Below are 23443 nucleotides of genomic sequence, written 5' to 3' on the forward strand. Positions count from 1 at the left end.
CACCTAATCAGCCACGCGATCATCATTTACTCAGCCGCACGATCATCGCCTCAGCCGCTTGATCTGTGTCTACTCAGCCCCGCGATCAGCGCCTACTCAGCCGTGCGAGGTGCGCCTGACAGACAGTTGAGAAGTACTGTCAGCCAATTTATCAGCGACTATCAGTCGCTTGATCAGCACCTGTCAACGACTTTATGAGCACCTGTCATCCGCTTGATTAGCGCCTGTCAGCTGCTGGACCGCTGCCCACTCAGCCGATTGAAAAGCGCCAATGCAGACGCGCGATAAGCACCAGTCAGCCGCCTGAAAATCACCTGTCAGCAGCTTGATCAGGGCCTATTAGCCACTTGATTAGCACCTGTCAGCTAGTTGATCAGCACCTGTCAGCCAATTGATCAGCACCTGTAAGCCAGTTGAACAGCACCTGTCAGCACCTTGATCATGGCCTATCAGCCATGTGATTAGCACCTGTCAGCAGCTTGATCATCACCTATCAGCTACTTGATTAGCACTTGTCAACCAGTTGATCAGCACCTGCCTACCGATTGATCAGTGCCTGTCAGCTGCTTGATCATTGCATTCTCAGGCGCGCAAATAGCGCCTATCAGCTTCTTGTTTAGCACCTGTCAGCCAGTTGATCAGCACCTGTCAGCACCTTGATCATCGCCTCTCAGCCACTTGATTGGCACCTGTCAGCCAGATGATCAGCACCTGTCAGCCGCTTGAGCAGCGAGTATCAGCTGCTTGATCAGCAACTGTCAGCCAGTTGATCAGCACCTGTCAGCAGATTGATCAGGGCCTATCAGCCACTTGATTAGCACCTGTCATCCAGTTGATCAGCACCTGAGAGTCGCTTCATTAGCACCTGTCAGCCAGTTGATCAGCACCTGTCATCCGCTTGATCAGCACCTGTCAGCAGGTTGATCAGTGCATATCAGCTGCTTGATTAACACCTGTCAGTCTGTTCATCATCACCTGTCAACCGCTTGATCAGCGCCCACTTTGCTGCATGATCAGAGCCTACTCAGCCACGCGGTCAGTGACACTCAGCCGGTTGATCTTCTCCTGTCAGGCGCTTGATCATTTCCTGCTCTGCTGGTCATTCAGCGCCTGGTCAACCACTTCATCAGTGGCTGTTAGTAACTTGACCAGTGCCCTCTCAGCTGATTGAAAAGCGCCTACACAGCAGCGAGAAAAGTGCCTCTCAGCCGCTTGACAAGCACCTGTCAGAAGCTTGATCAGGGCCTATCAGTGGCTTGATTAGGCCCTGTCAGCCAGTTGATCAGCAATTGTCAGCCGCTTGTTAAGCACCTGTCAGCAGCTTGATCAGCCCTTGCCCACTTTCCACTCAGCCGATTTAAAAGCACCGACTCAGCGGCGCGAATAGCATCTTTCGGCCAGTTGATCTGTGCCTACTGTGCCCCCCAATCAGCGCCTACTCAGCCGCCCGATCAGTGTCTGTCAGCCACTTGAGAAGTACCTGTCAGCCCGTTGATCAGCACCTGTCAGCCCCTTGATCAGCGCCTATCAGCCGCTTGATCAGCACCTGTCAGCCACTTGATCAGCACCTGTCAGCAGCTTGATAAACGCGTGTCAGCCTCTTGATCAGCACCTAATCAGCCACGCCATGATCATTTATTCAGCCGCGTGATCACCGCCTCAGCCTCTTGATCTGTGCCTACTCAGCTCCACGACCAGCGCCTACTCAGCCATGCGATCTGCGCCTGACAGCCACTTGATCAACGACTATCAGCCGCATGATCAGCACCTCTCAACCACTTTATCATCACCTGTCATCCGCTTGATCAGCGCCTGTTCGCCGCTATATCATTGCCTAATCAGCTGCATGATCAGCGCCTACTCAGCCACTTGATCAGTACCAGTAAGCCAGTTGATCAGCACCTGTCAGCACCTTGATCAGCGCCTATCAGCTGCTTGATTAGCACCTGTCAGCCAGTTGATCAGCAGCTGTCAGCCGCTTCATTAGCAACTGTCAGCCAGTTGATCAGCACTTCTCAGCCAGTTTACCAGCACCTGTAAGCCACTGGGTCAGCGCCTGTTAGCCGCTTGATCATCGCCTTATTAGCTGCACGATTAGCGCCTACTCAGAGTCTTGATCAGAACCTCTCAGCCAGTTGATCGGAACCTGTCAGCCGCTTGACCAGTACCTGTCAGCAGCTTTATCAGCACCTATCAGCTGCTTCATTAGCACCTGTCAGCATGTTGATCAACAACTGTCAGCTGCAGGATTAGTACCTGTCAGTCAGTTGATCAGCACCTGTCAGCTGCTTGATCAGCACCTGTAAGCCGCTTAAACAGCGCCTGCCAGCCGCTTCATCAGTGCCTGTCAGCTGTTGATCATTGCCTTCTCAGCTCCGCGATCAGCGCCTACTCAGCCACGAATCATCCCCTACACAGACACGTGATCATAGTCCGTCAGCCTCTTTATCAGAGTCGGTCATCCACTTGATCAGCACCTGTCAGCGGGTTGAAGAGTGCCTACTCAGCCGCGCGAATTGCATCACTCAGCCAGTTGATCTGTGTCTACTGAGCCCCGCAATCAGCGCCTACTCAGCCGCCCTATCAGTGCCTGTCAGCCGCTTTAGAAGTACCCGTCAGCCAGTTGATCAGAACCTCTCAGCCAGTTTATCACCACCTGAAAGCCACTGGATCAGCACCTGAAAGCCGCTTGATCAGCACCTTTCAGCCGCTTGATAAGCGCCTATCATCCACTTGATTAGCACCTGTCAGCCGTTGACCAGCACCTGTCAGCAGCTTGATCAGCGCCTGTCAGCTACTTGATCAGTGATTATCAGCCGCTAGATCAACATCTGTCAACGACTATCAGCACCTGTCAGCCGCTTGATTAGCGCCTGTCAGCCAATATATCAGCAACTCTCAACAGCTTGATCAGTGCCCGCTTAGCTGCATAATCAGAGCCTACTCAGCCACAGGATCAGAGACCCTCAGGCGGCTGATCAGCGCCTGTCAGCAGCTTGATCATTTCCTGCTCTGCTGTTCATTCAGCGCCTGGACAACCACTAGATCAGTGCCTGTCAGCCACTTGACCAGTGCCCACTCAGCTGATTGAAAAGCGCCTACGCAGCCACGCGATAAGTGCCTCTCAGCCGCTTGACAAGCACCTGTCAGAAGCTTGATCAGGGCCTATCAGCCACTTGAATAGTACATATCAGCCACTTGATCAGCACCTGTCAGCTCCTTGATCAGCGCCTATCAGCCGCTTGATCAGCACCTGTCAGCCGCTTGATGAGCGCCTATCAGCCGCTTGATTAGCAACTTTCAGCCAGTTGACCAGCACCTGTCAGCGCTTGATCAGAGCCTAATCAGCTGCATGATCAGTGCTTATTCAGCTGCTTGATCAGTACCAGTCAGCCAGTTGATCAGCACCTGTCAGCAGCTTGATAAGCGCCTATCAGCTGCTTGATTAGCACCTGTCAGCCAGTTGATCAGCAATTGTCATCCACTTGTTAAGCACCTGTCAGCAGCTTGATCAGCGCTTGACCACTTTCCACTCAGCCGAATGAAAAGCAAAGACTCAACCGCGTGAATAGCATCTTTCAGCCAGTAGATCTGTGCCTGCTGAGCCCCGCAGTCAGTGCCTACACAGCCGCCCGATGAGTGCTTGTCAGCCGCTGGATTAGCATCTGTCAGCCAGTTGTTCAGCACCTATCAGCCCCTTGATCTGCGCCTATCAGCCGCTTGATTAGCACCTGTCAGCCAGTTGACAAGCACCTGTCAGCCGCTTGATCAGCGCCTATCAGTGGCTTGATTAGCCCCTGTCAGCCAGTTGATCAGCAATTGTCAGCCGCTTGTTAAGCACCTGTCAGCAGCTTGATCAGCGCTTGACCACTTTCCACTCAGCCGATTGAAAAGCAAAGACTCAGCCGCGCGAATAGCATCTTTCAGCCAGTTGATCTGTGCCTACTGAGCCCCGCAGTCAGTGCCTACACAGCCGCCTGATCAGTGCTTGTCAGCCGCTTGACAAGTACCTGTCAGCCTCTTGATCAGCACCTAATCAGCCACACGATGATCATTTACTCAGCCGCGCGATCATCGCCTCAGCCTCTTGATCTGTGCCTACTCAGCCCCATGACCAGCGCCTACTCAGCCATGCGATCTGTGCCTGACAGCCACTTGATCAACGACTATCAGCCGCTTGATCATCGCCTTATCAGCTTCACGATCAGCGCCTACTCAGCCGCTTGGTCAGAACCTGTCAGGCAGTTGATCAGCACCAGTCAGCCGCTTGATCAGTTCCTGCTCTGCTGGCCATTCAGCTCCTGGTCATCCACTTGATCAGTGCCTGTCAGCCGCTTCATTAGCACCTGTCAGCCAGTTGAACAGCACCTGTCAGCCCCTTGATCATTGTCTATCAGCCGTGTGATTAGCACCTGTCAGCCACTTGATCAGAACCTGTCAGCAGCTTGACCATCGCCTATCAGCTACTTGATTAGCACTTGTCAGCCAGTTGATGAGCACCTGCCTACCGATTGATCAGTGCCTGTCAGCTGCTTGATCATTGCATTCTCAGCTGCGCAATTAGCACCTATCAGCTGCTTTTTTAGCACCTGTCAGCCAGTTGATCAGCACCTGTCAGCACCTTGATCATCGCCTATCAGCCGCTTGATTAGCACCTGTCAGCCAGTTGACCAGCACCTGTCAGCCGCTTGGTCAGCGCCTATCATGGCTTGATTAGCCCCTGTCAGCCAGTTGATCAGCAATTGTCAGCCGCTTGTTAAGCACCTGTCAGCAGCTTGATCAGCGCTTGACCACTTTCCACTCAGCCGATTGAAAAGCACTGACTCGGCCGCGCGAATACCTTCTTTCAGCCAGTTGATCTGTGCCTACTGAGCCCCGCAGTCAGTGCCTACACAGCCGCCTGATCAGTGCTTGTCAGCCGCTTGACAAGTACCTGTCAGCCTCTTGATCAGCACCTAATCAGCCACACGATGATCATTTACTCAGCCGCGCGATCATCGCCTCAGCCTCTTGATCTGTGCCTACTCAGCCCCATGACCAGCGCCTAGTCAGCCATGCGATCTGTGCCTGACAGCCACTTGATCAACGACTATCAGCCGCTTGATCATCGCCTTATCAGCTTCACGATCAGCACCTACTCAGCCGCTTGGTCAGAACCTGTCAGGCAGTTGATCAGCACCAGTCAGCCGCTTGATCATTTCCTGCTCTGCTGGTCATTCAGCTCCTGGTCATCCACTTGATCAGTGCCTGTCAGCCGCTTGAGAAGTACCTGGCAGCCACTTGACCAGCACCTAATCAGCCACACGGTCATCATTTACTCAGCCGCACGATCATCGCCTCAGCCGCTTGATCTGTGTCTACTCAGCCCCAAGATCAGCGCCTACTCAGCCGTGCGATGTGCGCCTGACAGACACTTGAGAAGTACTGTCAGCCACTTTATCAGCGACTATCAGTCGCTTGATCAGCACCTGTCAACGACTTTATGAGCACCTGTCAGCCGCTTGATTAGCGCCTGTCAGCTGCTTGACCACTGCCCACTCAGCCGATTGAAAAGCCCAATGCAGCCGCGCGATAAGCACCAGTGAGCCGCCTGAAAATCACCTGTCAGCAGCTTGATCAGGGCCTATTAGCCACTTGATTAGCACCTGTCAGCTAGTTGATCAGCACCTGTCAGCCAAATGATCAGCACCTGTCAGCCAGTTGAACAGCACCGGTCAGCACCTTGATCATCGCCTATCAGCCGTGTGATTAGCACCTGTCAGCCTCTTGATCAGAACCTGTCAGCAGCTTGATCATCGCCTATCAGCTACTTGATTAGCACTTGTCAGCCAGTTGATCAGCACCTGCCTACCGATTGATCAGTGCCTGTCAGCTGCTTGATCATTGCATTCTCAGCTGCGCAATCAGCACCTATCAGCTGCTTGTTTAGCACCAGTCAGCCAGTTGATCAGCACCTGTCAGCACCTTGATCATTGCCTATCAGCCGCTTGATTAGCACCTGTCAGACAGATGATCAGCACCTGTCAGCAGCTTGATCAGTGAGTATCAGCTGCTTGATCCGCACCTGTCAGCCAGTTGATCAGCACCTGTCATCCGCTTGATCAGCACCTGTCAGCAGATTGATCAGTGCGTATCAGCTGCTCGATTAACACCTGTCAGTCTATTGATCACCACCTGTCAACCGCTAGATCAGCACCCACTTTGCTGCATGAACAGAGCCTACTCAGCCACGCGGTCAGTGACGCTCAGCCGGTTGATCTTCTCCTGTCAGGCGCTTGATCATTTCCTGCTCTGCTGGTCATTCAGCGCCTGGTCAACCACTGGATCAGTGTCAGTCAGCCGCTTGACCACTGCCCACTCAGCAGATTGAAAAGCGCCTATGCAGCCGAGCGATAAGTGCCTGTCAGCCGCTTTACAAGCACCTGTAAACCGCTTGATCAACACTTACTGAGCTGCGCTATCAGTGCTTAATCAGCCGCGAGATCAGTGTCTGTCAGCTGCTTGATCAGCACCTGTCAGCCAGTTGAACAGTGCCTATTCAGCCGTGCAAATAGCATCTCTCAGCCAGTTGATCTGCTCCTACTGAGCCCCACGATCAGCGCGACTCAGCCGCCCGATCAGTGACTGTCAGCCTCTTGAGAAGTACCTGTCAGCCACTTGATCAGCACCTGTCAGCCGCTTGATAAACGCGTGTCAGCAGCTTGATCAGTACCTGTCAGCCACTTTATCAGCACCTGTCATCCAATATATCAGCAACTCTCAACAGCTTGATCAGTGCCCGCTTAGCTGCGTAATCAGAGCCTACTCAGCCACAGGATCAGTGACCCTCAGGCGGCTGATCAGCGCCTGTCAGCGGCTTGATCATTTCCTGCTCTGATGGTCATTCAGCGCCTGGACAACCACTAGATCAGTGCCTGTCAGCCCCTTGACCAGTGCCCACTCAGCTGATTGATAAACGCATACGCATCCACGCGATAAGCGCCTGTCAGCCACTTGAGAAACATCTGTCAGCAACTTGATCAGGGCCTAACAGCCACTTGATCAGTACCTGTCAGCCAGTTGATCAGCACCTGTCAGCCACTTCATTTGCACCTGTCAGCCACTTTATCAACAACTGTCATGCCCTAGGGCAGCCCCTATAAGCAGCTTGATCATTAACTGTCATCCACATTATCAGCACCTGTTAGCCGCTGTATCAGAACCTGTCAACCGCTTGATCAGTACCTGTCAGCTGCTTTATCAGCACCTAACAGCTGCTTGATTAGCCCCTGTCAGCCACTTGATCAGCAATTGTCAGCCGCTTGTTATGCACCTGTCGGCCACTTGATCAGCACCTGTCAGCAGCTTGATGTGCGCCTATCAGCCGCTTGATTAGCCCCTGTCAGCCAGTTGATCAGCAATTGTCAGCCGCTTGTTAAGCACCTGTCAGCAGCTTGATCAGCGCTTGACCACTTTCCACTCAGCCGATTGAAAAGCACCGACTCAGCCACGCGAATAGCATCTTTCACCCAGTTGATCTGTGCCTATTGAGCCCCCAGTCAGTGCCTACACAGCCGCCTGATCAGTGCTTGTCAGCCGCTTGACAAGTACCTGTCAGCCTCTTGATCAGCACCTAATCAGCCACACGATGATCATTTACTCAGCCGCGCGATCATCGCCTCAGCCTCTTGATCTGTGCCTACTCAGCCCCATGACCAGCACCTACTCAGCCATGCGATCTGTGCCTGACAGCCACTTGATCAACGACTATCAGCCGCTTGATCATCGCCCTATCAGCTGCACGATCAGCGCCTACTCAGCCGCTTGATCAGAACCTGTCAGGCAGTTGATCAGCACCAGACAGCCGCTTGATCATTTCCTGCTCTGATGGTCATTCAGCGTCTGTACAACCACTAGATCAGTGCCTGTCAGCCCCTTGACCAGTGCCCACTCAGCTGATTGATAAACGCATACGCATCCACGCGATAAGTGCCTGTCAGCCACTTTAGAAGCATCTCTCAGCAATTTGATCAGGGCCTATCAGCCACTTGATCAGTACCTGTCAGCCAGTTGATCAGCACCTGTCAGCCACTTCATTTGCCCCTGTCAGCCACTTCATCAGCAACTGTCAGGCGCTAGGGCAGCCCCTATAAGCAGCTTGATCATTAACTCTCAGCCACATTACCAGCACCTGTTAGCCGCTGTATCAGAACCTGTCAACCGCTTGATCAGCACCTGTCAGCAGCTTTATCAGCACCTATCAGCTGCTTGATTAGCACCTGTCAGCATGTTGATCAACACCTGTCAGCCGCTTCATTAGCACCTGTCATCCAGTTGATCAGCACCTGTCAGCCGCTTGATCAGCTCCTGTCAACCACTTTATCATCACCTGTCAGCCGCTTGATCAGCGCCTGTTAGCCGCTTTATCATCACATAATCAGCTGCATGATCAGCCGCTACTCAGCCGCTTGATCAGTACCAGTCAGCCAGTTGATGAGCACCTGTCAGCACCTTGATAAGCTCCTATAAGCTGCTTGATTATCACCTGTCAGCGAGTTGATCATCACCTCTCAGCCAGTTGATCAGAACATGTAAGCCACTTGATCAGCGCCTGTTAGCCGCTTGATCATCGCCTTACCAGCTGGATGATCAGCGCCTACCCAGCCAATTGATCAGAACCTGTCAGCCAGTTGATCAGCACCTGTCAGCCGCTTGATCAGCACCTGTCAGCCCCTTGATCAACGACTATCAGGCGCTTGATCAGCACCTGTCAGCCCCTTGATCAGCACCTGTCAGCAGCTTTATCAGCACCTGTCAGCTGCTTGATTAGCACCTGTCAGCATTTTGATCAACACCTGTCAGCCGCTTCATTTGCAACTGTCAGCCAGTTGATCAGCACCTGTCAGCCGCTTGATCAGCACCTGTCAGCAGGTTTATCAGCACCTATCAGCAGCTTGATCATTTCCTGCTCTGCTGGTCATTCAGCGCCTGGTCAACCACTTCATCAGTGCCTGTCAGCCACTTGACCACTGCCCACTCAGCTGATTGAAAAGCGCCTACGCAGCCGCGCGATATGTGCCTCTCAGCCACTTGACAAGCACCTGTCAGAAGCTTGATCAGGGCCTATCATCCACTTGAATAATACCTATCAGACAGTTGATCAGCACCTGTCAGGCGCTTGATCAGCGCCTATCAGCCGCTTGATCAGCACCCGTCAGCCAGTTGACCAGTACCTGTCAGCCGCTTGATCGGCGCCTAGCAGTGCTTGATTAGCCCCTGTCAGCCACTTCATTTGCACCTGTCAGCCACTTTATCAGCAACTGTCAGGCGCTAGGGCAGCCCCTATAAGCAGCTTGATCATTAACTGTCAGCCACATTATCAGCACCTTTTAGCCGCTGTATCAGAACCTGTCAACCGCTTGATCAGCACCTGTCAGCCAGTAGATCTGCACGTGTCAGCCAGTTGATCAGCACCTGTAAGCCACTGGATCAGCGCCTGTTAGCCCCTTGATCATCGCCTTATCACCTGCACGATCAGCGCCTACTCAGCCGCTTGATCAGAACCTGTCAGCCTGTTGATCAGCACCTGTCAGCTTCTTGATCAGCAACTGTCAGCTGTTTTATCAGCTCCTATCAGCTGCTTGATTAGCACCTTTCAGCCTGTTGATCAACACCTGTCAGCCGCTTCATTAGCTACTGTCAGCCAGTTGATCACCAACTGTCAGCCGCTGGATTAGCACCTGTCACCAGTTGATCAGCACCTGTCAACTGCTTGATCAGCACCTGTAAGCCGCTTAAACAGCGCCTGCCTGCTGCTTCATCAGTGCCTGTCAGCTGCTTTATCATTGCCTTCTCAGCTGCATGATCAGCGCCTACTCACACGCGAATTAGCCCCTACACAGCCGTGTGATCAGTCTGTCAGCCTCTTTATCAGAGTCGGTCATTTGCTTGATCAGCACCTGTCAGCAGGTTGATGAGCGCCTATCAGCCGCTTGATCTGCACCTGTCAGCCGCTTGGTGAGCGCATATCAGCCGCTTGATCAGCGCCTGTTAGCCACTTTATCATCGTCTAATCAGCTGCATGATCAGGGCCTACTCACCAGCTTGATCAGTACCCGTCAGCCAGTTGATCAGCACCTGTCAGCAGCTTGATAAACGCGTGTCAGCCTCTTGACCAGCACCTAATCAGCCACGCGATCATCATTTACTCAGCCGCACGATCATAGCCTCAGCCGCTTGATCTGTGTCTACTCAGCGATCAGCGCCTACTCAGCCCTGCGATGTGCGCCTGACAGACACTTGAGAAGTACTGTCAGCCACTTTATCAGCGACTATCAGTCGCTTGATCAGCACCTGTCAACGACTTTATCAGCACCTGTCAGCCGCTTGATTAGTGCCTGTCAGCTGCTTGACCACTGCCCACTCAGCCGATTGAAAAGCGCCAATGCAGCCGCGCGATAAGCACCAGTCAGCCGCCTGAAAATCACCTGTCAGCAGCTTGATCAGGGCCTATTAGCCACTTGATTAGCACCTGTCAGCTAGTTGATCAGCACCTGTCAGCCAATTGATCAGCACCTGTCAGCCAGTTGAACAGCACCTGTCAGCCCCTTTATCAGCGGCTGTCAGCCGCTTCATTAGCACCTGTCAGCCAGTTGATCAGCACCTGTCAGCCTCTTGATCAGAACCTGTCAGCAGCTTGATCATTGCATTCTCAGCTGCTCAATCAGCTCCTATCAGCTGCTTGTTTAGCATCTGTCAGCCAGTTGAACAGCACCTGCCAGCACCTTGATCATCGCCTATCAGCTACTGGAGTAGCACTTGTCAGCCAGTTGATCCGCACCTGCCTTCTGATTGATCAGTGTCTGTCAGCTGCTTGATCATTGCATTCTCAGCTGCGCAATCAGCGCCTATCAGCTGCTTGTTTAGCACCTGTCAGCCAGTTGATCAGCACCTGTCAGCACTTTGATCATCGCCTATCAGCCGCTTGATTAGCACCTGTCAGCCAGATGATCAGCACCTGTCAGCAGCTTGAGCAGCGAGTATCAGCTGCTTGATCAGCACCTGTCAGCCAGGTGATCAGCACCTGTCAGCTGCTTGATCAGCACCTGTCAGCCGCTTAAACAGCGCCTGCCAGCCACTTGATCAGTGCCTTCTCAGCTGCGCGATAAATGCCTACTCAGCCGCAAATCAGCCCCTACACAGCCAAGTGATCATAGTCTGTCAGCCGCTTGATCAGAGACTGTCAGGCGCTTGATCAGCGCCTAATCACCCCCTCGATCAGCACCTATTGAGCGGCGCGATCAGCACCTCTCAGCCGCTTGACAAGCACCTATAAACACTTGATCAACACCTAATTAGCTTCGCTATTAGTATTTACTGAGCTATGGGATCATCGCCTCAGCCGCATGATCTGTGCCTACTCATCCCCGCGATCAGTGCCTACTCAGCCGTGTGATATGTGCCTGACAACCGATTGTGAAGTACTGTCAGCCGCTTGATCAGCGATTATCAGCCGCTAGATCGGCATCTGTCCACGACTTATCAGCACATTTCCGCCGCTTGATCAGGGCCTGTCAGGCGCTTTATCCTCGCCTAATCAGCTGCGCGATCAGCGCCTACTCAACCGGTTGATCAGTACCTGTCTGCCACTTTATCAGCACCTGTCAGCCACTATATCAGCACCTGTCAACTGCTTGAACAGCGACCACTTTGCTGCGTGATCAGATCCTACTCAGCCACGTGATCAGTGACCCTCAGCCGGTTGATCAGGGCCTGTCAGCCGCTTGATCATTTCCTGCTCTGCTGGTCATTCAGCGCCTGGTCAACCACTTCACCAGTGCTTGTCAGTGACTTGACCAGTGCCCACTCAGCTGACTGAAAAGCGCCTACACAGCCGCGCGATAAGTGCGTCTCAGCCGCTTGACAAGCACCTGTCAGAAGCTTGATCAGGGCCTATCAGCCACTTGAATAGTACCTATCAGCCAGTTGATCAGCGCCTGTCAGAACCTTGATCAGCACCTATCAGCCGCTAGAACATCACCTGTCAGCCGCTTGATCAGCGCCTATCAGCCGCTTGATCAGCACCTGTCAGCCAGTTGACCAGTACCTGTCAGCCGATTGATCAGCGCCTAGCAGTGCTTGATTAGCCCCTGTCAGCCAGTTGATCAGCAACTGATAGCCGCTTGATTAGCACCTGTCAGCGAGTTGATCAGCACCTCTCAGCTGCTTGATCAGCACCTGTAAGCCGCTTAAACAGCGCCTGCCAACTGCTTCATCAGTGCCTGTCAGCTGCTTGACCATTGCCTTCTCAGCTGCGCGATCAGCGCCTAGTCAGCCGCGAATCAGCCCCTACACAGCCGCGTGATCATAGTCTTTCATCCTCTTTATCACAGTCGGTCATCCGCTAGATCAGCACCTGTCAGCAGGTTGAAGAGTGCCTACTCAGCCGCGCGAATTGCATCTCTCAGCCAGTGTATCTGCACATACTGAGCCCCGCAATCAGCGCCTACTCAGCCGCCCAATCAGCACCTGTCAGCCGCTTGATCAGCACCTTTCAGCAGCTTGATCAGCGCCTATCAGCTGCTTAATTAACACTTCTCAGCCAGTTGATCAGCACCTGTTAGCCGCTTGATCAGCGCCTATCAGCTGCTTGATTAGCACCTGTCAGCCAGTTGAGTAGCACCTGTCAGCCGCTTTATCAGCACCTGTCAGCAGCTTGATCAGCGCCTATCAGCTGCTTAATTAACACTTGTCAGACAGTTGATCAGCACCTGTTAGCCGCTTGATCAGCGCCTATCAGCTGCTTGATTAGCACCTGTCAGCCAGTTGATTAGCACCTGTCAGCCGCTTGATCAGCACCTTTCAGCAGCTTGATCAGCGCCTATCAGCTGCTTAATTAACACTTCTCAGCCAGTTGATCAGCACCTGTCAGCCGCTTGATCAGCGCCTATCAGCCGTTTGATTAGCACCTGTCAGCCAGTTGATTAGCACCTGTCAGCCGCTTAATCAGCACCTGTCAGCAGCTTGATCAGGGCCTATCAGACACTTGATCACTACCTGTCAGGCAGTTGAACAGCACCAGTCAGCCGCTTGATCATTTCCTGCTCTGCTGGTCATTCAGCTCCTGGTCATCCACTTGATCAGTGCCTATCAGCCGCTTGATCAGCAACTGTCAGCCACTTGATGAGCGCCTATCAGCTGTTTGATTAGCACCTGTCAGCCAGTTTACCAGCACCTGTCAGCCGGTTGATCAGCGCCTATCAGTGACTTGATTAGCTCTGTCAGCCAGTTGATGAGCAATTGTCAGCCGCTTGTTAAACACCTGTCAGCAGCTTGATCAGCGCTTGACCACTTTCCTTTAAGCCGATTGAAAAGCACCGACTCAGCCGCGCGAATAGCATCTTTCAGCTAGTTGATCTGTGCCTACTGAGCCCTGCAGTCAGTGCCTACACAGCCTCCCGATCAGTGCATGTCAGCCATTTGACAAGTACCTGTCAGCCACTTGATCAGCACCTGTTAGCAGCTTGATAAACGCGTGTCAGCCTCTTGATCAGCACCTAAGCAGCCACGCGTTGATCATTTACTCAGCTGCACGATCATCGCCTCAGCCTCTTGATCTGTGCCTACTCAGCTCCACGACCAGTGCCTACTCAGCCGTGTGATCTGCGCCTGACAGCCACTTGATCAACGACTATCAGGTGCTTGATCAGCACCTGTCAGCCCCTTGATCAGCACCTGTCAGCAGCTTTATCAGCACCTATCAGCTGCTTGATTAGCACCTGTCAGCATGTTGATCAACACCTGTCAGCCGCTTCATTTGCAACTGTCAGCCAGTTGATCAGAACCTGTCAGCCGCTTGATTAGCACCTGTCAGCCAGTTGATCAGCACATGTCAGCTGCTAGATCAGCACCTTTAAGCCGCTTAAACAGCGCCTGCCAGCCGCTTCATCAGTGCCTGTCAGCTGCTTGATCATTGCCTTCTCAGCTGCGCGATCAGCACCTACTCAGCCGCGAATCAGCCCCTACACAGCCATGTGATCATAGTCTGTCACCCTCTTTATCAGAGTAGGTCATCCGCTTGATCAGCACCTGTCAGCAGGTTGAAGATTCCCTACTCAACCACATGAATTGCATCTCTTAGACAGTTGATCTGCGCCTACTGAGCCCCGCAATCAGCGCCTACTCAACCGCCCATTCAGTGCATGCCAGCCGCTTGAGAAGTATCTGTGAGCCAGTTGATCAGCACCTCTCACCAGTTGATCACCACCTTTAAGCCACTGGATCAGCAACTGTCAGCCGCTTGATCAGGGCCTATCAGGGGCTTGATTAGCCCCTGTCAGCCAGTTGATCAGCAATTGTCAGCCGCTTGTTAAGCACCTGTCAGCAGGTTGATCAGCTCTTGCCTACTTTCCACTCAGCCGATTGAAAAGCACCGACTCAGCCTCGCGAATAGCATCTTTCGGCCAGCTGATCTGTGCCTACTGAGCCCCGCAATCAGCGCCTACTCAGCCGCCCGATCAGTGTCTGTCAGCCGCTTGAGAAGTACCTGTCAGCCAGTTGATCAGCACCTGTCAGCCGCTTCATCAGCGCCTGTCAGCCACTTGATCATCACCTGTCAGCCACCTGATCAACGCGTGTCAGCAGCTTGATAAAAGCGTGTCAGCCTCTTGATCAGCACCTAATCAGCCAAGCGATGCCCATTTACTCAGCCTCACAAATATGGCCTCAGCCTCTTGATCTGTGACTACTCAACCCCACGACCAGCGCCTACTCAGCCATGCGATCTGTGCCTGACAGCGACTTGATCAACGACTATCAGCTGCTTGATCAGCACCTGTCAACCACTTTATCATCACCTGTCAGCCGCTTGATCATCGCCTGTTAGCCGCTTTATCATCACATAATCAGCTGCATGATCAGCGGCTACTCAGCCGCTTGATCAGTACCAGTCAGCCAGTTGATCAGCACCTGTCAGCACCTTGATAAGCTCCTATAAGTTGCTTGATTAGCACCTGTCAGCGAGTTGATCATCACCTCTCAGCCAGTTGATCAGAACATGTAAGCCACTGGATTAGCGCCTGTTAGCCGCTTGATCATCGCCTTATCAGCTGCACGATCAGCGCATACTCAGCCGCTTGATCTGAACCTGTCAGCCAGTTGACCAGCACCTGTCAGACGCTTGATCAGCACCTGTCAGCAGGTTTATCAGCACCTATCAGCACCTTGATCATTTCCTGCTCTGCTGGTCATTCAGCGCCTGGTCAACCACTTCATCAGTGCCTGTCAGCCACTTGACCACTGCCCACTCAGCTGATTGAAAAGCGCCTACCCAGCCGCGCGTTAAGTGCCTCTCAGCCGCTTGACAAGCAACTGCCAGAAGCTTGATCAGGGCCTATCAGCCACTTGAATAGTACCTATCAGACAGTTGATCAGCGTCTGTCAGACACTTGATCAGCGCCTATCAGCCGCTAGATCAACACCTGTCAGCCAGTTGACCAGTACCTGGCAGCCGCTTGATCGGCGCCTAGCAGTGCTTGATTAGCCCCTGTCAGCCAGTTGATCAGCAACTGTCAGCCGCTTGATTAGCATTTGTCAGGGAGTTGATCAGCACCTCTCAGCTGATTGATGAGCACCTGTAAGCCACTTAAAGAGCGCCTGCCAACCGCTTCATCAGTGCCTGTCAGCTGCTTGATCATTGCCTTCTCAGCTGCACCATCAGCTCCTACTCAGACGCGAATCAGCCCCTACACAGCTGCGTGATCATAGTCTGTCATCCTCTTTATCAGAGTCGGTCATCCGCTTGATCAGCACCTGTCAGCAGGTTGAAGAGTGCCTACTCAGCCCCGGGAATTGCATCTCTCAGCCAGTTGATCTGCGCCTACTGAGCCCCGCAATCAGAGCCTACTCAGCCGCCCGATCAGTGCCTGTCAGCCACTTGAGAAGTTCCTGTCAGCCATTTGATCAGCACCTCTCAGCCAGTTGATCACCACCTGTAAGCCCCTGGATCAGCACCTGTCAGCCGCTTGATCAGCGCCTATCAGCTGCTTAATTAACACTTCTCTGCCAGTTGATCAGCACCTGTCAGCCGCTTTATCAGCACCTATCAGCTGCTTGATTAGCACCTGTCAGCATGTTGATCAACATCTTCATTACCAACTGTTAGCCAGTTGATCAGAACCTGTCAGGTGCTTGATCAGCACCTGTAAGACGCTTAAACAGCGCCTGCCAGCCGCTTGATCAGTGCCTTCTCAGCTGCGCGATCAATGCCTACTCAACCGCGAAACAGCCCCTACACTTCCGCGTGATCATAGTCTGTCGGCCGCTTGATCAGAGAGTGTCAGACGCTTGATCAGCGCCTAATAACCTCCTCGATCAGCGCCTATTCAGCGGCGCGATCAGCACCTGTCAGCCGCTTGACAAGCTCCTATAAACCACTTGATCAACACCTAATTAGCTTCGCTAACTGTATTTACTGAGCCATGCGATCATCGCCTCAGCCGCATGATCTGTGCCTACTCAACCCCGCGATCAGTGCCTATTCAGCTGTGCGATATGTGCCTGACAGCCGATTGAGAAGTACTGTCAGCCGCTTGATCAGCGATTATCAGCCGCTAGATCAACATCTGTCAACGACTTTATCAGCACATGTCAGCCGCTTTATCATCGCATAATCAGCTGCGCGATCAGCGCCTACTCAACGGCTTGATCAGTACCTGTCAGCTATTTTATCAGCACCTGTCAGCCACTCTATCAGCACCTGTCAACTGCTTTATCAGCGACCACATTGCTGCGTGATCAGATCCTACTGAGCCGCATGATCCGTGACCCTCAGCCTGTTGATCAGCGCCTGTCAGCCACTTGATAAGCGCCTATCAGTGGCTTGATTAGCCCCTGTCAGCCAGTTGATCATCAATTGTCAGCCGCTTCACAAGCAACTGTCAGAAGCTTGATCAGGGCCTATCAGCCACTTGAATAGTACCTATCAGCCAGTTGATCAGCACCTGTCAGCCCCTTGATCAGCGCCTATCAGCCGCTTGTTCAGCACCTGTCAGCCCCTTGATGAGCGCCTATCAGCCACTTGATTAGCACCTGTCAGCCAGTTGATCAGCGCCTATCAGTGGCTTGATCAGCGCTTGACCACTTTCCACTCAGCCGATTGAAAAGCAACGACTCAGCCGCGTGAATAGCATCTTTCAGCCAGTTGATCTGTGCCTACTGCGCCCCGAAGTCAGTGTCTACACAGCCGCCCGATCAGTGCTTGTCAGCCGCTTGACAAGTACCTGTCAGCCACTTGATCCGCACCTGTCAGCAGCTTGTAAACGCGTTTCAGCCACTTGATCAGCACCTAATCAACCACGCGATGATCACTTACTCAGCCGCGTGATCATCGCCTCAGCCTCTTGATCTGTGCCTACTCAGCCCCACGACCAGCACCTACTCGGCCATGCGATCTGCGCCTGACAGCCACTTGATCAACGACTATCAGCCGCTTGATCAGCACCTGTCAACCACTTTATTATCACCTGTCAGCCGCTTGATCAGCGCCTGTTATCCGCTTTATCATCGCCTACTCAGCCGCGAATCCGCCCCTACACAGCCGCGTGATCATAGTCTGTCAGCCTCTTTATCTGAGTCGGTCATCGGCTTGATCAGCACCTGTTAGCAGGTTGAAGAATGCCTACTCAGCCGCGCGAATTGCATCTCTCAGCCAGTTGATCTGCGCCTACTGAGCCCCGCAATCAGCGCCTACTCAGCTGCCCGATCAGTGCCTGTCAGCCGCTTGAGAAGTACAGTCAGCCAGTTGATCAGCACTTCTCAGCCAGTTGATCACCACCTGTAAGCCACTGGATCAGCACCTGTCAGCCGCTGGATCAGCAACTTTCAGCTGCTTGATCAGCGCCTATCAGCCGCTTGATCAGCACCTGTCAGCCGCTTGATCAGCGCCTATCAGCCGCTTGTTTAGCACCTGTCAGCAGTTGACCAGCACCTGTCAGCCGCTTGATCAGCGCCTGTCAGCTGCTTGATCAGTGATTATCAGCCGCTAGATCAACATCTGTCAACGACTATCAGCACCTGTCAGCCGCTTGGTCAGCCCCTGTCAGCCACTTTATCATCGCCTAATCACCTGTGGGATCAGCGACTTCTCAACCGCTTGATCAGTAACTGTCAGCCAGTTTATCAGCACCTGTCAACTGCTTGATCAGCGACCACTTTGCTGCGTGATCAGATCCTACTCAGCCACGTGATCCGTGACCCTCAGCCTGTTGATCAGCGCCTGTCAGCCGCTTCATCATTTCCTGCTCTGCTGGTCATTCAGCGCCTGGTCAACCACTTCATTAGTGCCTGTCAGCCGCTTCATCCACGCCTGTTAGCCACTTTATCATTGCTTATCAGCTGCATGATTAGGGCCTACTAAGCCGCTTGATCAGTACCAATCAGCCAGTTGATCAGCACCTGTCAGCAGGTTGATCAGTGCCTATCAGCTACTTGATTAGCATCTGTCAGCCAGTTGATCAGCATCTCTCAGCCAGTTGATCAGCACCTGTAAGCCACTGGATCAGTGCCTCTTAGATGCTTGATCATCGCCTTATCAGCTGCACGATCAGCGCCTTCTCAGCCGCTTGATAAGAACCTGTCAGCCAGTTGATCGGCACCTGTCACCCGCTTGATCAGCACCTGTCAGCAGCTTTATCAGCACCTATCAGCTGCTTGATTAGAACCTGTCAGCATGTTGATCAACACCTGTCAGCCGCTTCATTAGCAACTGTCAGCCAGTTGATCAGCAACTGTCAGCCGCTGGATTAGCACCTGTCAGCCAGTTGATCAACACCTGTCAGCTGCTTGATCAGCACCTGTAAGCCGCTTAAACAGCGCCTGCCTGCTGCTTCATCAGTGCCTGTCAGCTGCTTGATCATTGCCTTCTTAGCTGCTCGATCAGCGCCCACTCAGCTGCGAATCAGCCCCTCCACAGCCGTGTGATCATAGTCTGTCAGAGTCTTTATCAGAGTCGGTCATCCACTTGATCAGCACCTCTCAGCAGGTTGAAGTGTGCTTACTCAGCCACGCAAATTGCATCTCTCAGCCAGTTGATCTGAACCTACTGAGCCCTGCATCCAGCACCTACTCAGCTGCCCGATCAGTGCCTGTCAGCCGCTTGAGAAGTACCTGTCAGCCAGTTGATCAGCACCTCTCAGCCAGTTGATCACCACCTGTAAGCCACTGGATCAGCACCTGTCAGCCGCTTGATCAGCACCTTTCAGCAGCTTGATCAGTGCCTATAAGCTGCTTAATTAACACTTCTGAGCCAGTTGATCAGCATCTGTTAGCGGCTTGATCAGCAACTATCAGCCAGTTAATCATCACCTGTAAGCCACTGAATCAGCACCTGTCAGGGGCTTGATCAGCACCTTTCAACAGCTTGATCAGTGCCTATCAGCCGCTTTTTTATCACCTGTCAGCCAGTTGATTAGCACCTGTCAGCCGCTTAAACAGCGCCTGCCAGCCGCTTCATCAATGCCTGTCAGTGCTTGATCAGTTCCTTCTCAGCTGTGCGATCAATGCCTACTGAGCCTCGAATCAGCCCCTACACAGCCGCATGATCATAGTCTGTCTGCCGCTTGATCAGAGACTGTCAGACGCTTGATCAGCGCCTAATCACCCCCTCGATCAGCACCTATTGAGCGGCGCAATCAGCGCCTGTCAGCTGTTTGACAAGCACCTATAAACCACTTGATCAACACCTAATTAGATTCACTATGAGTATTTTCTGAGCCATGCGATCATCGCCTCAGCCCCATGATCTGTGCCTACTGATCCCCTCAATCAGTGCCTAATCAGCCGTGCGATATGAGCCTGAGAGCCGAATGTGAAGTACTGTCAGCCGCTTCATCAGTGATCATCAGCCGCTAGATCGGCATCTGCCAAAGACTTTATCAGCACCTTTCAGCCGCTTGATCAGCGCCTGTCAGCCGCTTGATCAGTGATTTTCAGGCGTTAGATCAACATCTGTCAACGACTTTATCAGCAACTGTCAGCCGCTTGATTATAACTTGTCAGCGAGTTGATCAGCACCTCTCAGCTGCTTGATGAGCACCTGTCAGCCAGTTGAACAGCACCTCTCAGCCAGTTGATCAGAACCTGTAAGCCAATGGATCTGCGCCTGTTAGCCGCTTGATCATCGCCTGTTAGCCGCTTTATCATCGCCTAATCAGCTGCATGATCAGCGCCTACTCAGCCGCTTGATCAGTACCAGTCAGCCAGTTGATCAGCAGCTGTCAGCAGCTTGATCAGCGCCTCTCAGCTGCTTGATTAGCACCTGTCAGCCAGTTGACCAGCACCTCTCAGCCAGTTGATCAGAACCTGTAAGCCAATGGATCCGCGCCTGTTTTCCGCTTGATCATCGCCTTAGCAGCTGCACGATCAGCGCCTACTCAGCCGCTTGATCAGAACCTGTCAGCCAGTTGATCGGCACCTGTCAGCCGCTTGATCAGCACCTGTCAGCATCTTGATCAGCACCTATCAGCTACTTGATTAGCACCTGTCAGCATGTAGATCAACACCTGCCAGCCGCTTCATCAGTGCCTGTCAGCTCTTGATCATTGCCTTCTCAGCTGCTGGATCAGCGCCTACTCAGCCTCAATCCGCCCCTACACAGCCGCTTGATCATAGTCTGTCAGCCTATTTATCAGAGTCGGTCATCCGCTTGATCAGCACCTGTCAGCAGGTTGAAGAGTGCCTACTCAGCCGCGCGAATTGCATCTCTCAGCCAGTTGATCTGCGCCTACTGTGCCCCGCAATCAGCGCCTACTCAGCCGCCCAATCAGTGCCTGTCAGCCGCTTGATCAGCGCTTGACCACTTTCCACACAGCCGATTGAAAAGCACCGACACAACTGCGCGAATACCATCTTTCAGACAGTTGATCTGTGCCTACTGAGCCCCGCAGTCAGTGCCTACTCAGCCTCCCGATCAGTGCTTCTCAGCCGCTTTACAAGAACCTGTCAGCTGCTTGATCAGCACCTGTCAGCAGCTTTATCAGCACCTATCAGCTGCTTGATTAGCACCTGTCAGCATGTTGATCAACACCTGTCAGCCGCTTCATTAGCAACTTTCAGCCAGTTGAACAGCAACTGTCAACTGCTTGATTAGCACCTGTAAGTCACTGGATCAGCACCTGTCAGGTGCTTGATCAGCACCTGTCAGCAGCTTTATCAGCACCTACCAGCTGCTTGACTAGCGCCTGTCAGCATGTTGATGAACACCTGTCAGCCGTTTCATTAGCAACTGTCAGCCAGTTGATCAGCAGCTGTCAGCCGCTTCATTAGCAACTGTCAGCCAGTTGATCAGCACCTGTAATCCCCTTAAACAGCGCCTGTCAGCCGCTTCATCAGTGCCTGTCAGCTGCTTGATCATTGCCTTCTCAGCTGCGCGATCAGCCCTACTCAGCTGCGAATCACCCCTACTCAGCCGCGTGATCATCGTCTGTCAGCCTCTTTATCAGAGTCGGTCATCCGCTTGATCAGCACCTGTCAGCAGGTTGAAGAGTGCATACTCAGCCGCGCGAATTGCATCTCTCAGCCAATTGATCTGCGCCTACTGAGCCCTGCAATCAGCACCTACTCATCCGCCCGATCAGTGCCTGTCAGCCGCTTGAGAAGAACCTGTCACCCAGTTGATCAGCACCTCTCAGCCAGTTGATCAGCACCTGTAAGTAGCTTATTCAGCATCTGTTAGCAGCTTTATCAGCACCTGTCAGCTGCTTGATCAGCGCCTATCAGCTGCTTGAAGAGCACCTGTCAGCCAGTTTATCAGCACCTGTAAGCACTGGATCAGCGCCTGTTAGACACTTGATCATCATCTTATCAGCTGCACAATCAGCTCCTACTCAGCCGCTTAATCAGAACCTGTCAGCCATTTGATCAGCACCTGTCAGCCCACTGGTCAGCACCTGTCAGGAGCTTTATCAGCACCTATCAGCTGCTTGATTAGCACCTGTCAGCATGTTGATCAACACCTGTCAGCCACTTCATTAGCAAGTGTCAGCCAGATGATCAGCAGCTGTCAGCCGCTGGATTAGCACCTGTGAGCAAGTTGATCAGCACCTTTAAGCCGCTTAAACAGCGCCTGCCAGCCGCTTAAACAGCGCCTGCCAGCCGCTTGATCAGTGCCTTCTCAGCTGCGCAATCAATGCCTACTCAGCCGAGAATCAGCCACTACATAGCTGCGTGATCATAGTCTGTCAGCCGCTTGATCAGAGACTGTCAGACGCTTGATCAGCGCCTAATCACCCCCTCCATCAGCGCCTATTGAGCCGCAAGATCGGCACCTGTCAGCTGCTTGACAAGCACCTATAAACCACTTGATCAACACCTATTTACCTTTGCTATCAGTATTTATTGAGCCATCCGATCGTCACCTCAGCCGCATGATCTGTGCCTACTCAGCCCCGCGATCAGTGCCTACTCAGCGCTGCGATATGTGCCTGACAGCCGATTGCGAAGTACTGTCAGCCGCTTGATCAGTGATGATCAGCCGCTAGATCAGCATCTGTCAACGACTTTATCAGCACCTTTCATCCGCTTGATCAGCGCCTGTCAGCCGCTTGATCAGCGATTATCAGCCGCTAGATCAACATCTGTTAACGACTTTATCAGCACATGTCAGCCGCATGAACAGCGCCTGTCAGCCACTTTACCATCGCCTAATCAGCGGCACGATCAGCGCCTACTCAGCCGCTTGATCAGTACCTGTCAGCCACTTTATCAGCACCTCTCAACCACTATATCAGCACCTGTCAACTGCTTGATCAGCGACCACTTTGCTGCGTGATCAGATTCTACTCAGCCACGTGATCAGTGACACTCAGCCGGTTGATCAGCGACTGTCAGCCGCTTGATTATTTCCTGCTCGCCTTGTCATTCAGCGCCTGGTCAACCACTTCATCAGTGCCTGTTAGCCACTTGACCAGTGCCCACTCACTGATTGAAAAGCACCGACTCAACCGCACGAATAGAATCTTTCAGCCAGTTGATCTCGGCCTACTGAGCCCTGCAGTCAGTGCCTACACAGCCGCCCGATCAGTGTCTGTCAGCCGCTTGAGAAGTACCTGTCAGCCAGTTGATCAGCACCTGTCAGCCCCTTAATCAGCGCCTATCAGCCGCTTGATCAGCACCTGTCAGCAGCTTGATAAACGCGTGTCAGCCTCTTGATCAGCACCTAATCTGCCAAGCGATGATCATTTTCTCAGCCGGGCGATCATCGCCTCAGCCTCTTGATCTGTGCCTACTCAGCCCCACGACAAGCGCCTACTCAGCCATGCGATCTGTGCCTGACAGCCACTTGATCAACGACTCTCAGCCGCTTGATCAGCACCTGTCAACCACTTTATCATCACCTGTCAGCCGCTTGATCAGCGCCTGTTAGCCGCTTTATCATCACATAATCAGCTGCATGATCAACGCCTACTCA

Source organism: Bubalus kerabau, chromosome 9 (genome assembly GCF_029407905.1).
Source record: "Bubalus kerabau isolate K-KA32 ecotype Philippines breed swamp buffalo chromosome 9, PCC_UOA_SB_1v2, whole genome shotgun sequence".
Lineage (NCBI taxonomy): Eukaryota > Metazoa > Chordata > Mammalia > Artiodactyla > Bovidae > Bubalus > Bubalus kerabau.